The following is a 14,457-nucleotide window of genomic DNA, read 5'->3' on the forward strand; positions in this document are numbered from 1 at the left end:
ACACAATATACCCAACATATCGAACATTAAAAATCTAAGCTTGTCCTACTTAGGGTCATAATGGTTGTCTATGTGCAATAAATATACAAAAGCAGAACCGTGCACTGGAGAAAAAAAAACATAAAACCAAGTTGCAAGTAAAACTACTCTTAAATATACATTTTTTAGTATCTTCTTCAATATATATTGGCCAATACTGGCGTGTTCAGAATTAGGTTTTTTTTTATCTCATGCTATCGAGCCTATGCTGCTTAGTGTTGTTTTGTTTCCAAGCCACGCATGTTACTCCCTTTCTCTTATTCGCCAGGAAATGTGTTTTTATATTATTGTTCAGTACTCATTTCGATTTCGTGAATTAACGATTGAGCAAGGAGTCTGATGTGAGTTTTGAGGGTGGAAATAAGGCCCTCTTGAGGTCGGTGTCCATTCATTGGAACTTTCCCCCCAAGTGGGTGAATGTGCGTGATTGGGGTGGGCTCCGGCAGCTGTATGCCTCTCGATTCTTCCTGATTTCCATTCTATATCATGCCTCATTCCTATCTCAAGGGATGCCCGGCAACTGTGACTTTGTGGGCTCGTGCCCCACGTTACAGAATGCAATCTAAAACCAAACCCTGGGCATCATTACGAGTCCAGCGGTAACCAAGGCGGTAAAACCGCCTGGTTACCGCCGGACTCGTATTACCATTCCGCCTCCGTGATTCCCGGAATTACCGGGGCATTACAACCCCGGTTTTCCGGAAATCACGGTGGCGGAATGGTGTTAATCCCCATTCCCATTGAGTCCTATGGGATCTCGTAATGCTGCCGGTGTTTCCTCGTCCACCTGCAGGCAGGCGGTGTTAAACCCGCCAGGTCAAACCTGGCGGGAACATCACCTCCTGCCTGCAGGAGTCGGGATCAGGTGGTCCGGAAACAATGGGTTTACCGCCACCGTTATTTCCGGACCGCCTGATTTGTAATGAGGCCCCCTGTTTTTAAAAATTGGTGACAAGGCAGGCGCTCTGTTGCCAGTCAAGTTTTCCTGCATTAGCTTCTCCTCCAAACGCACATTTTCATGACTCCATCAATCTTCAGGGAGGCTGTGTTTCTTTGCTTTTTCAGGCGTGTCTTAATTTCCTTTTCAGGTGTGGCAAGTTAATTGACTCTAAGGATTCTGGTACTTGTATTTTTCGCACTTAATTTTTCTTGCAGGTGGCTGGAAACAACTCCCTCCATAGCACAAATCTTCCCCTTGATGGGGGGAGGGGGAAAGCCATGGTTGTGGCTCTCCATTGTAAGGCATGATGGCCCTGCTGTTGCTGCCTTTTGAGCCCGGGACGCCTGGAACAATATTTAAGAATTAGTGACAAGGCGCGCACTCTGTTGCCAGTTTTTTTCACTGAATTTCATTGGTTTTTACCTCTGCACCCTAATTTGCTACTACTTTTTATTATAATTTTACCCCCTAACAGTCGTCTTTCCGAACGATGTACAATGGTTTAACTTTAAACTGTGGCATTCCCCACCTCCTAGCAACATTTTTAACACTTCTATACACTTTTTACAACTTTTCCCATTGTTTTTGTGTTCTCTGATGTTCGCAAACATCTGACGTCACAGTAGATTTTCCGGACAGTGTCACTTGACCTCATGGGGGCACTTTTCGAACGGGTCTGTGCTTCGTGAACAGTTTGAAAGTGCATTTCCATCTGATCAAGGAAGTTTTAAATTAAAAATGACCCCTTGGTTAATATAAAGGACCTAATTCCAAATTTGGCGGTATCCTGACAGTGAATCTGCCAGAATACTGGCAAACGGAATTACTGTTACCGCCTCTTGGTCCGGGGGATTTACTGGCAAATTGCAAGTGGTGGTAGGTGGTGTTAGTCCCCATTAATTGGAGCCCATTGGACTTATGGGTGGAATTACGGCTGGCCTAAATTAGTGCAGGCAGTAATTCTGCCAATTTTTCTGATATTTGGCAGTAGGTTGGAAGATCTACCTCCTGCATTATGCTGGAGGATTTTCCTCCACCTTACTTTCAAACGTGCAGTTGGGTGGTGCAGTAATGCAGTGGTAATGGAGTGTTAATGGAATTACCGCCACATCACTGCTGATTTTTACGGCACAGCCACACTTGTATTGAGGCCCGCCTCTATGGCGTTTCCGAAAATGACTTTTCTCAATACCTTTCAAATGTTTGGGCGAAATAAATCCAGAAATATTCTAGAATAATATTTCGAAGGAGCTGCCTTTGCATGCAGATTTTCGGAAAGGCACATTAACAGCTTCATAGTTTAAAACATGTTTACTTTGATTGCTTTTTTAACAGCTTTTAACATGGGGTTTTCCCTTAGGAAAAAAAAAGAATGTTGGTCCAAATATTTCAAAATGTGTCCCATGAATTTTTCTAATTGTTTTCAGGCACCTCAATGTTATCTAGAATTGGTGCGCTGAAAATAAATTGAAAATCAACTCAAACAATTTTGAGATATTAACATTTGAAATGTATCTATATATGATGAATGTGCAGAATGAATGTGCATATTTCATACGTACTTGACAAAGAAGGTATTAATTATTTTTACAGTTCCTACATTACACAATGAACAGTTTGTAAATTACACAATTAACATGTCCTGAAAACTCACATCAAAGGCAATGCTCAGTTAACTTTGATGTCAGTGTTAAAGTGATGGAATAAATGTACACATTTCGTACAACTGTACACAGAGCGTTTGAGTTTTACATTTCATACTTTACACAATTAACATCTAAAAACCCGCATCAAAGGCAAGTGACAGCTGACTTTGGTGTCCGTTTTAAAGTGATGCAATCCATGAGCAGAATGGTGGGACATTTTACATTAAAACTCTATTAGTACATTTGTCATATGAACATGGAATATTTTGTTTTAAAACAATGTTTATTATTTTTTTAAAACAACACACCAAACTTAACCAACATGTAGGACATTTCCTTATATTTGCTTCTTGATATTGCATCAACATGTTACACATTACAGTCCTCCCCCCTTCATCCCCGTTAACTCGAGCACCCACTTCAAAGCCGCAAGATTCGTTTTTTAGGGTTTATCCCCTTCACTATTACCAGATGTATCGCCTTCACTAGGTCCGACATGGGAGAGTCCCGACATCTTAGCCACCATTTGTCTCCATGCTATCAGGGGGCCTGCTTCCTCTTCCCCTCCCCTGCTGACTGCTTCGTACCATGCCACCATCTCCGCTTCTGCCCATTTCAAGAGGTCATTCCAGCACACCTCTAATCTAGGTCTTTGGACTGCTTTCCAGCTCATAGCGATTCTCCATTTGGCCAGGATGTAGGCCAGGTCTTTCAGCTTACTGATATGCTTTAGGTTACGTGGTCTAGTGAATCCCTCCAGCATGCATGCCCATATTGAAGCCACCCTTAACTTAATCCCCTTTTGGGACAGGCATTGTTTGACTTCCTCCCAGAATCTTCCCACCTTCGGGCACGCCAAGAACATGTGAATCATCCCGGCATCCACCTCCTTAGGGCATTTCTGTATTCCTGTACTTCCAAACCTAGCAATTTTACTGGGGGTCATGTATGCCCCATGGGTAACATATAACTGGATCTGTTGCAGCCTCGCATTACGGGACACCTTCTTATATCTTTGGGCTCTTTCCCATTGCCCATCCTGCATAGGTTCTCCCGCCTCCTCCTCCCAATCCCTCCTCAGTTGGAGCAATTCCTTGCCCACTCTGGACATCAATAGTTTTTAAATTCGGGATATTTCGTGCCCGCCCTCCGAGATATCATACACCGTTTCAATGACCATATCGGGTTGTTCTGCTAGTACTATCTCGGACCACTTTTCACCCACTCGTTTGATGATTCTGGTGTATGTAATGTGTTGTCCTATGTGTACTCCATTTCCTCCATTATCTTTTGGAAGTCTGATACCTCCCCTTCTTGCAATATATCTCCCAGGGTCACGAGGCTCACCGGTTCCCAGAATTTGCGGATCCCCCTTATCATTTGCTCATCCTCTCCACATAGCGCCACCAGTGGTATCTGCGGGGAGCATGGGGTCGGCTTTCCCACTACCTGGCAAGCTTTGTGCCAAGTTTTCCAATTTAGTTCAAGCAATCTCGCTCGTCCTTGCATCTTTGGTTTCGGTAGACATATCAGTTCTTTTAAAAAGAATGGGGCACAGTCCCTACATAGCAGTCTGGCTTCTGCCGTTTTTACTTCTGACAACCATCTGGCCACATACGGGAGCTGCCCCGCTAAGTAGTACATCTCGAAATTCGGCAGGTTTATGCCCCCTTTGTCATACAGGGTTCTGCAATTTCCATAGGGCCACCCTGTTTCTGGTATTATGCCATATAAAGCCCCCGCATAAGCTCTGGAGTTTCGTGAAAAAGCGTTTGGGGAGCATATGTGGGATATTCGTGAAGAAGTGTAACAGCCTAGGCAGGACCACCATCTTGAGCAAAGCCGCCCTACCCACCATGGCCAGGGTGAGCTTCACCCAGAACCCCATGCTGTTCTTGATTCCTTCCACCACCCTCTCCGTGTTGTATTTATATTCATCTTCAATCGTGTGGTATACGTTAATCCCCAAGTATCTAATTGTTCTAGTCTGCCAGGGTATCTGCAGGATAGGTAGGTTCCCCTGTGGGACCCCTCTGTATCTCCCCAGGGGGAACATGCATGACTTTTTGGGATTTACTGCTATGCCCGAAAGGGTTGCATAATGCTCAATTTCTTCCAGGACATACCACAAGTTTTCCTCTGGGAAGCGCAGGTATAGCAACATATCATCAGCGTACAATGATATCAAATGCGGTCCCCCCTTCGTGTGGATCCCAATCCCCCCGTATTGCTGTCTGAGGCAGATCGCTAGTGGTTCTAACGCAAGGATATATAGCATGGGGGACCAGGGGCAGCCCTGTCTTGTGCCCCTGCTAAATTGCCATTTGTCTGAAATGATTGCGCCCGTCTTGACCCTAGCTGTTGGGGAGCTACATACCATCTTCTTCCACCTCAGATACCCTGGTCCCACCCCGTATTCTTTCAAGGCCGCCATCATCCAAGGCCATCTCACAGAGTTGAAGGCTTTTATTGCATCCAGCGAGACTATCGCCATTTCGCTAAGGTCGCCCTCCGTCTGTTCTATGATGTGGTGGAGTTTCCTGTGGTTGTCGGTTATATTCCTGCCCAGGACATAGCCGTATTGGTCGAGTTGTATGAGTTTGTTAATTACCCTTTTGAGTCTATTTGCCAGCACCGCTGTAAGAATTTTGCTATCTTGGTTTAGCATAGATAGGAGTCAGTACGACCCGCAGTCTGTGCTCGGTTTATTGGGTTTGAGGAGCGGAATAATCACTGCCTCCCTTAGGGATTCCGGCAACCTTCCCCTCTCGAACACCTTGTTTAACATGGCCAGCAGCAGGGGGAGCACTTTGTGTCTATACGTTTTGTAGAATTCACTGGGGAGCCCATCAGACCCTGGGGCTTTGCTAGTGAGTAGGTGCAGTACTACTGTCTCTAGTTCCTCTATCGTGATTGGGGCCTCCAGGTCATCCCTTTCTTCCTCATTTAGTTTGGGTAATCCTATGTCTTCCAGTGTCTCCAGAATTTCCCGTTCTTCTACCTCCCCGTGTCTTCATAAGGGCATTTGTAGAACCTAAGGAACCCCTCGTTCACCCCCTCTTGGGTGTTCCAAATCTGGCCTTCTTCGCCCGTTATCTCCCTGACTACTGGTCTTGGTGTCTCATTTTTATATAACCATTCAAGCAGCCTCCCTGGTTTATCCCCACCTGCATGTTTCCTTTCAATATATCTTTTATAGTTCAGTTTGCATAGTCTTTCCCAGAGCCTCGCGCTAGCTTGTTGTAGTTGGCACACTTGTTCGGCGTCCTCCTCTGAGGTGCCTCCCCTGTGCATTATTTCTTCTAGTTTCTTCTCTATCTCTTGTAGCTCTCGCTCTATGCCCCCTAGTATGAACATTGTGTATATGTACACTAATAATGTGCTCCTATGACATGTGCACCAATTACACACATGCTTACTATCCATAAGATGTCAACATATGACAAGTGCTCTCAGATGCACCTATGACACATTCATCTATGACACATGGTCCTACGACACACACTCCCACCCCACATGCTCCTATGACACACGCTCAAACTACACACAGTCCTACCACACAAGCTCTTGCAACACACACTCTTACATCACACACATTTCAGACACTCTCACAAAGCACACTCCTATGGCACACACTCGTATGACATGGGCTGTTATATCATGCACTCCTACAACACTCACTTACTATAATACATGTTCCGATGACAAGGACATCTACTACACACACACCAACTACACATAACATGCTTCTACAACATGTGTTCCTATGACATGCGCTTCTACAACACATGGTCCTATGACACACATTCTTACAACACATACTCATACCACACAGGCACCTACAACAAGCTCTGCAATCATGTACGTAGAGCGTATGAGTTTTACAGTTGGTACATTGACAAAAAAAATCTACCAAAAACTCACATGAAAGCCAAGGCACAACAGATTTTTATGGCAGTTTTAAAGTGATGGAAGAAATGTACACCTTTCATATGAACTGTAAACCGAGTTCATATATTACACAAAAACTCACATCAAAGGTAAGTGACAGCTGAAATGTATGTCAGTTTTCAAGTGATGGGATAAATGTACACTTTTCATACACACATTTAACACTTTTCATACAAATATTTACACTTTAGGAGGCATACAATGCATGAGCAAAATGCAGGTACAATATATATTAAAAGCCTATATCTACATTTGTGATATTAACATTGTGTATGTCAAGGGACAGAAACCTTTGGATCACCAGATATTTCAGACTGCAATTCCCGTGATATCTGGCTATTGACTATGCTGGTTAGGGATGATGAGAGTTGTAGTCCATAATATCTGGAGAGCCACAGGTTGCAGACCCCTGGTGTTTATGAACACTAATAATGTGCTCCTACAACACAGGCACCTAATACACAACTAATGTGTAGATATATGACAAGTGCTCTCACATGCACCTAGAACACCTGCTCCTATGACACATGATCCTACCACACATGCACTTATGACACAGAAAACTGAGGTGCTTGTGGTGCCCCCGCCCCCCACCTGCTGTGGCATTCTGGATGTCTGTCTTCTGGCCCTCTAGCCTTGGTGCCTGCATTATCCCTGTTTCTTCGGTAAAGGACCTTGGTGTTAAAATATCATTATCCTTATCTGCCGATGTTCAGATCGGCGCCATTTGCCAGAAAGGATATTTCAACTGAAGGTCCTGCGTAAAATCCTACCTTACCTCCCCTCCCCATTCCGTGCTCCAGTGGTATCCTCCCTTTTCCTATCTGTTGTGATGTACCTCTGTGTGTGTGTCTGGTGTATTTGTAAGGAAAGGAGATGTGTAGTGTAGTGCTTATGAGTGTATGCGTAAGTCTATGATGTCATGTAGAATGTTATGGTGTGGATGAGAGAATGTGTTTGAGTGAGGGTTCCAAGCTTGGGCAGTTAGAGAGCCCCTACCTGGGTGATGGGTGCCAGTGTATTGTTCTATGGAACGTATGTATGAAACTGTAACTTAAGAAGATGTGAATAAACTTGAAGCAACCTAAAGAAGCCTAAGAGGTCACTTCATTACATTGGCGACAAGCTGGTTAAAAGAAGAACCTACGCGTGAATTAAAGAAGTAAAGCTGTGGAATCTGCTGCAGGGGGTGCAGAAAGAAGAAGGAAGAGAACACACTGTCCACAGACCAGTAAGCCCCATCACCCAGGGCTGGTAAGAGGGAGGATTTAAGGCCTGCAGACCAAGAGAGTGAAGGACATGTGGAAGCATACCACGAAACTCAGGGCAATTTAAAGGGGAGGGTGTCTCTGAGGAGACAACAAGAGAGACTGTCCAAGGGAAAATAAAGAAAAAGACTGCTGTACTACCTGAGATAAAACCCAGGACTGAGCTCAAAAGGAGAGCTGTTCACAGCCCTAGACGAAAAAGTGAAGGAGTGCTGGGGTTAGAGGAGGCCAGTTAAGGCCTTGATGTTAAATGCACAAAGGAGAAAGTCAGAGGGTGTGTCATCTACAGCTTGAATAAGAGTGGCATCTGTGAGAGGCTGAAGCCAAGCTCCATGCAGCAGTATACAGCAATTTGAAAATAAGGGCGTTACCTCCCGATTTGTGAGCACATGAATGGAGGTGGCCTGCAGTTCAAGCTTGGATGAGAGAGAGCTTTGTTGGGCTGTTGCGAGAGAGCTTTGTTGGGCTGTTGAAGCACCGGCACACTGTAAGCATTGCAAGGCGTGTGTTGACGGTTGGGCAGCTGGAGCTCAGTAGTGCTCAGCTGCTGCCGTGAGACTGATGATGTCACCTTGCTGGCAGGGGGAGACGGCAATGAAAGGAACATTCTACTCTTAGATTTTGAGGCGAAGAAACTCTGCCTTAGAAGTATTAGCTGCACAGCGTTCAAGGAAAGGACCTGTGCTGGACTGGAAACGTGATGAAATCACACGCCATGAATCAGGAAGAGATTTTTGCATTGCAGTTGCAGTTGGGACAGCGCTGTGTCGGCGTGGAGGTGTTTCAAAAGTATGATGAAGCCACAAGCCTCCGCATATTAGAACATGTTTAAGCTGCTGGTGAATCTTTAACACAGCGGCCTGTGTTCCCTGGAGATCTGTTTCTCGTTTATTAACCAGCAAGAAGAAAGTTCCAAGTGTTTATTTTGTTATGGGGAATCGTACTAAATGCGAGTAGTGATCTCCGATGGAGATAGGGCAATATAAAATGGCAAGGAGACACTTTGCTGTGTATCTGCATAGAGATAGCAGAGAGTGCAATGACAAGGAGATGTTTAGATGTGTATCTGCTTAGCGATTGCAGCGTGCGAAATCATTTCGGTGGTGCATGTTATAAGATATATTTACATACATCCGTGTTGTGGATGTTTGGGAGTTTGTGTCCTTTGGTGTTCAGTGTGGAGACGTGATAATATGTGAATGTTCTAGTGTATGCTAGTATATAACGTTTTGAGGAAATTTCAGGTGAGAGCTTTAAGGAGTGTGACCTTTTGGGTTTGAGAAGTGGCAATGCAAGTTAGAGCCATGGACTGGCAATGGACTTTTAGGAAAAATGTTATGCCATTTATAATGTTGGGTAGAGATGTGTGTGGTGGTGTGTCTTAGATGGCAATTGATGTAACCACATTTGAGGTTTTGCAGGTTTAGGATGTTTTGATGCAAAAATGACTTTTAGAGGTGTGGTTTTAGGTTGCTCTAATAGCAGCAAGGACTTTTATAGTTGTATACTTTTAGAAATGTTTTTGTAAGTTTTCATACTGTAATGTATGTATTAGGAATGTAAGGTTGGTGTTAATGACTGAGGTGTGTGTGTATCATGCCAGGTCAGTAAGGGTGTGGTTTGTCTGAGTGGTGGATGTGAGTCACGCCGGGTTAGTTTGAGTGGTGTGTGCATCATGCCACGTCAGTAAGAGTAGTGTATGCGTCACACCAGGTCAGTAAGAGTGGTGTGTGTGAGTCATGCCAGGTCAGTAAGAGTGGTGTGAGTCACGCCAGGTCAGTCTGAGTGGTGTGTGTGAGTCATACCAGGTCAGTAAGAGTGGTGTGTGTGAGTCATGCCAGGTCAGTCTGAGTGGTGTGTGCATCATGCCAGGTCAGTAAGAGTGGTGTGTGTGAGTCACGCCAGGTTAGTCGGAGAGGTGTGTGTGAGTCATGCCAGGTCAGTAAGAATGGTTTCTGTGAGTCACGCCAGGTTAGTTTGAGTGGTGTGTGTGAGTCATGCCAGGTCAATATGAGTGGTGTGTGAGAGTCACGGCAGGTTAGTTTGACTGGTGTGTGTGAGTCACGCCAGGTCAGTATGAGTGGTGTGTGAGAGTCACGCCAGGTTCTGCGTTGTTTTGGAGGTACAGTTTGGGTAGAAAGGGAGGGACGCCTTCCGGTTCAGTATGAGTGGTGTGTGAGAGTCACAACAGGTTCTGCGTTGTTTTGGAGGTACAGTTTGGGTAGAAAGGGAGGGACGCCTTCCGGGTTGTGCAACCTGAGTTGAAGGGGAGGAGGGACACCTACACCGGTTTTTACAGAGTTGCCTACTCTTTAAACAAGGTGCTTTGTGTTTTGGGAGAGTGTAGTGATTTTGGGTGAATGGTTGTGTTGTGATGTGTCCTTGTGTGTGTGTGTGTGCGTGTGTAGTGTTTCTGCAAGGAGGGGAGGTATGATGTGATGTGCCTCTGTGTGTGTGCGTGTGTGTGGTGTATTTGTAAGGTGAGTGTATGCGGAAGTCTATGATGTCATGTAGAATGTTATGGTGTGGATGAGAGAATGTGAGTGAGGGTTCCAAGCTCAGACAGTTAGAGAGCCGCTGCCTGAGTGATGGGTGTCAGTGTATTGTTCTATGTAACTTATGAATGAAACTGTAACTTAAGAAGATGTGAATAAACTTGAAGCAACCTAAAGAAGCCTAAGAGGTCACTTCATTACACTATCGACAATAGACTACTTGTATGCCATACTATTCGCCCAGCCTGCTTATCTTTTGCAATGCCTCCAGGTGCTGCAGAGTTCTGCAGCACATGTGGCCACTTCCACACCCAGACGTGCCCACATCTCCTGTGCTTCGTCATTTCCACTGGCTCCCGGTGGTCAAACGTGTGCAAATTAAATCACTCACCTAGTCCATCGTGCTTTTATGGTTGTGGGGCAGAATATTTACTGAGAAAATTCCGTCCCTATGTCCCTGGCCGGGCACTTCATTTTGCTGATGCATGTCGGATCTCTATACCTCGTTTCAGGGCCTACCACATTGGCAGCCACTCCTTTTCTGTCGCAGTGACACGGCTCTGGAAATCCATCTCTTTCTCACTTCATACCATCGAGGAACATCTCATGTTCCGACGTCCACTTAAAACATATATTTTTAATTCTTCACCCTTCTTGCTCTCCAGTGCTGTCTTTGGTGGCGACCGTGTGCTTTATAAATAAAACTAAACCTAGCACTCTTATGACACACGCTCCTACAGCACAAGCTGCTATAACATGTGCTCCTACAACCCACTCTCCTATAATACATGTTCCAATGACAAGCACAACTACTACACATGCACCTAATACACATAACATGCTCCTACAACATGCGCTCCTATAGCAAAGTTATGTGACACACATACTTACAACACATAGTCCTACCACAAACACGCTTGCAACATGCACAGCAATCAAGCCCCAATAGGGCTCAATGGGAATGGGGAGGCCAGATGCACCGGCACCATTCAGAAATGGTACCGGTGCATCCAACATGGTCTGCTCGTGGGTCCCGGTCCGCCCGGCAGGTCAGACCTGGCGGGCCAAAAGGCCGTGAGCAGAACTCGCAGTTTGCCAGTCCGGTAACAACAGTACCGGCAACCGTACCGGTACCGTTGTTACCGGTCCGGCAAACTTGTAATGAGGCCCTATGTCTGCCTGAAATAAACAGCCTTCGCAAAGTTAATATGTTAATCCGAGCCATTCAGCTGCTCCTGGTCTAAATTTGTGTCACATTAAGGTTATTTACAAACACCATTTCTGCCTGAAAATGCATCTGTCTGAAAGGTAATGTATCAATTCCAGATATCAAGTAGCTTCTTGTTTAGTAAAAACGACTTAACCAAGTGTACCTTAAGCCACCTCATTTCTGAGCAATGTAGTATGCCTGCTCCCAGCCCTAAATGAAAGGATATAACTTGTGTCATTTCTCTTACCTTTTTGTATGTAAACGGTCAAGACTGGTAGTAACATATTATTATTGTTTTGCTGCCTTAAGAAAAGGAAAAGACCACCAGTAACATGTCATTAATTTTGTGGGGATATGTAGAGTATGGTAAAAAAAAATATTTAAACAGCCAAAATTGTTTGTTTGTATTTTAGCTCCGTATGACCTTTAAAATGAAAGAATGTATTTTTTTCAGTCATGTCAAGCAGCAGCATTTTACATTTCCCCCTAGTCCATATCCTCGGTGGATATGTTGTTGAATGGTTCAGTTTCGTGCCAGCTTAGCATTTTGTAAAGAACGACTGCTCTACACCTTGGAATTGGGGGTGCTGAGCAGGTGTGCGAAGTGCTTAGGTGATATAGCAGGTGAGGGATTATCTGTGAACACAGCTGCAACCAGGCAGCACCTGCAAAAGAAAATCTGCGGTTTAAGCAACCTGTAACAGAACCAGTAGGAGACGGACTACATCACTCTCGTGCAGGTGAGGTCTTATCACCTAGAGGGATTAAAGTGAATAAACACGTTTTTTTTGTTGTTGTTTTTTAATTATTTATTGTGCATTTGGTTACAAAATAAAACCGTAAGCACACATTTTAATACAAGAACACATTAAAAAATAAATTTGACAATCCATCAATATAATCATAATAATAATTAGAAAAAGAAATATTTAAAATCTACACATCAAATACATATATTTCCATCTTTAAAACCAGCATAATAATCAAATTTCATCCTGGAGACTGCCAATTTACAACAATATAAAATATCTCATTCAATCTCCCTCATTATGGGAGGCACATTAGCTTATAGCACTAAGCTTAAAGTGCCATTCATTTCCTCTCTACTTATCGGATCAAGAGCAATTTGACCACCTTGGTTCATAAAAATAACCTGTGCCCGTTATGGTCAAAGAGGTAGCACCAATTAGGGTGCTCCAAAATTGATTTCCCTCTAGGTTACCCATCTCTCTTACCATAGAGGCATGGGCCTTTTCGTACTGTAACTGTAGTTTAGGGAATTGCGTCAATATATGTCGAACGGATTTAACAGCGTTCTGACACAACCTACACCTACGATCTTCGTATGGAACACCTATCCAGCTACCTGTATTTTCATATGAAGGTAGGATATTTAGACAAAGCTAGGTGATATATTCCCTAATTATCTTGTTACACAGTTCCAACAGGTAGGAGGCCGGCCAATCCACCATAAAACCCTGTTGAGTATATTTCTTAGAACGTTTTTGCATCCACACAGCCATGTCCCATGCGCAGGTCTTCTTCTTTAAATCTCTCTCATAGTCAGGTATTTCAAGTATCACCTCTAAGGGAAAATTTAGGTTATCACAATGTTCCCATGCCTTCTTGTGTAAGCAACTCAAAAAGGAGATCAAGGGCTCTACTTGTAGGTTTTAAGACACTAACCCCATAATCGTATTATCTTCTTTTGTTCGAAATACAAGAGAACAGTACAGCTTGCAACGCTTCAATAACCAATGCACCTTAAGTGAACAGAAGCCCATCTCACAATGTGCTGCCTCTATCAGAATTCCTTTAGGTACATTTAGCATAGATTTAAGGATTTTCCCTTCCAGCTTATCCAAGCAAGTTATATATTTGGCCAAGAGCAATTGCATTCCATACAACAGGGCCGGGACAAAGCTACTTACCTTCCACATTATTTCCACCCACACTAGTAATGTACCATTTTAGTAGGTACTATTTCTTTAAAATGCGGGGAATAAAGTAATCCCCATAATATGAAATCCTTGGTGCCACAATAATCGGAATCCCCAAGTAAATATAGTGGTTGCTGACTTCAAGCTTTATACAATTAAGCTTCCAGCTAAAGGAGTCTAACATTTTACCTCTATTTCCGAACACCATGATTTTTGTTTTTGAAGAATTAATTAACAAATGATTCTCTCTAGCATAGTTAGTCAAAGCACCAAGTCTACACTAGAGTCCAATAGGCGTGTGATCCATCAATATTGCGTCATCCGCGTACATAAGCCATGGAATTGGGGATGAAAATATCTCACATCGGTCAAATACAAATCGAAGTCCGAAGTATACATATTGTATAAGAGGGGTGCCAACACGCACGCTTGCTTTAAACCCACATTCGTTGTAACCTGGCGCGTTAACTTCCCTTCTTGCGATAGGTGTAATAAGACTACTGTATCGCTGTACAAGGCATTCACATAATGCAACAAGGTAGGGTCTAAGCCCCACACCTTGAGCTTATTCTAATGTTTCTGACATGATACAGTGTCAAAGGCCTTTGTAAAAATCCACGTAGCACACCATTTCCCTCCACAGTGTTTAGTATCCTCAATCATACATTGCAGGGCACAGTTATTATGTAATGTGCTGTGAAATTTATGAAAGCAATGCTGCCATTTATGCAGGTGTCCCGTCTCCTGCCCATTTAGTAAATTTTTTAAATAGCAATGTGGCCAAGATCTTAGCACTCATGTCCAGCATAGCAATGAGTCTATAATTAGTGGGTTTAGCTTCTCCACCCTTTTTGTATACTTGGACTAGGATAGATTCACACCAGCTATCTGGGATGACATCCGTGCCATGATTTTATCAAACCATTGAACCAGGATCTCTGCCCAGCACAAGGGGTTGGATGTGTACA

The 14,457-nt window shown here is 43.9% G+C and overlaps 1 protein-coding gene across 1 annotated transcript in view; it reads left to right on the forward strand.

The window, feature by feature from the left end:
* Positions 1 to 14,457, forward strand: part of TEAD4 (TEA domain transcription factor 4) — a 1,088,638-nt gene that overhangs the window by 956,554 nt on the left and 117,627 nt on the right. The gene's annotated exons all lie outside the window — the stretch shown is intronic.

This window comes from Ambystoma mexicanum, chromosome 12 (genome assembly GCF_040938575.1).
Source record: "Ambystoma mexicanum isolate Mex_15411 chromosome 12, UKY_AmexF1_1, whole genome shotgun sequence".
NCBI lineage: Eukaryota > Metazoa > Chordata > Amphibia > Caudata > Ambystomatidae > Ambystoma > Ambystoma mexicanum.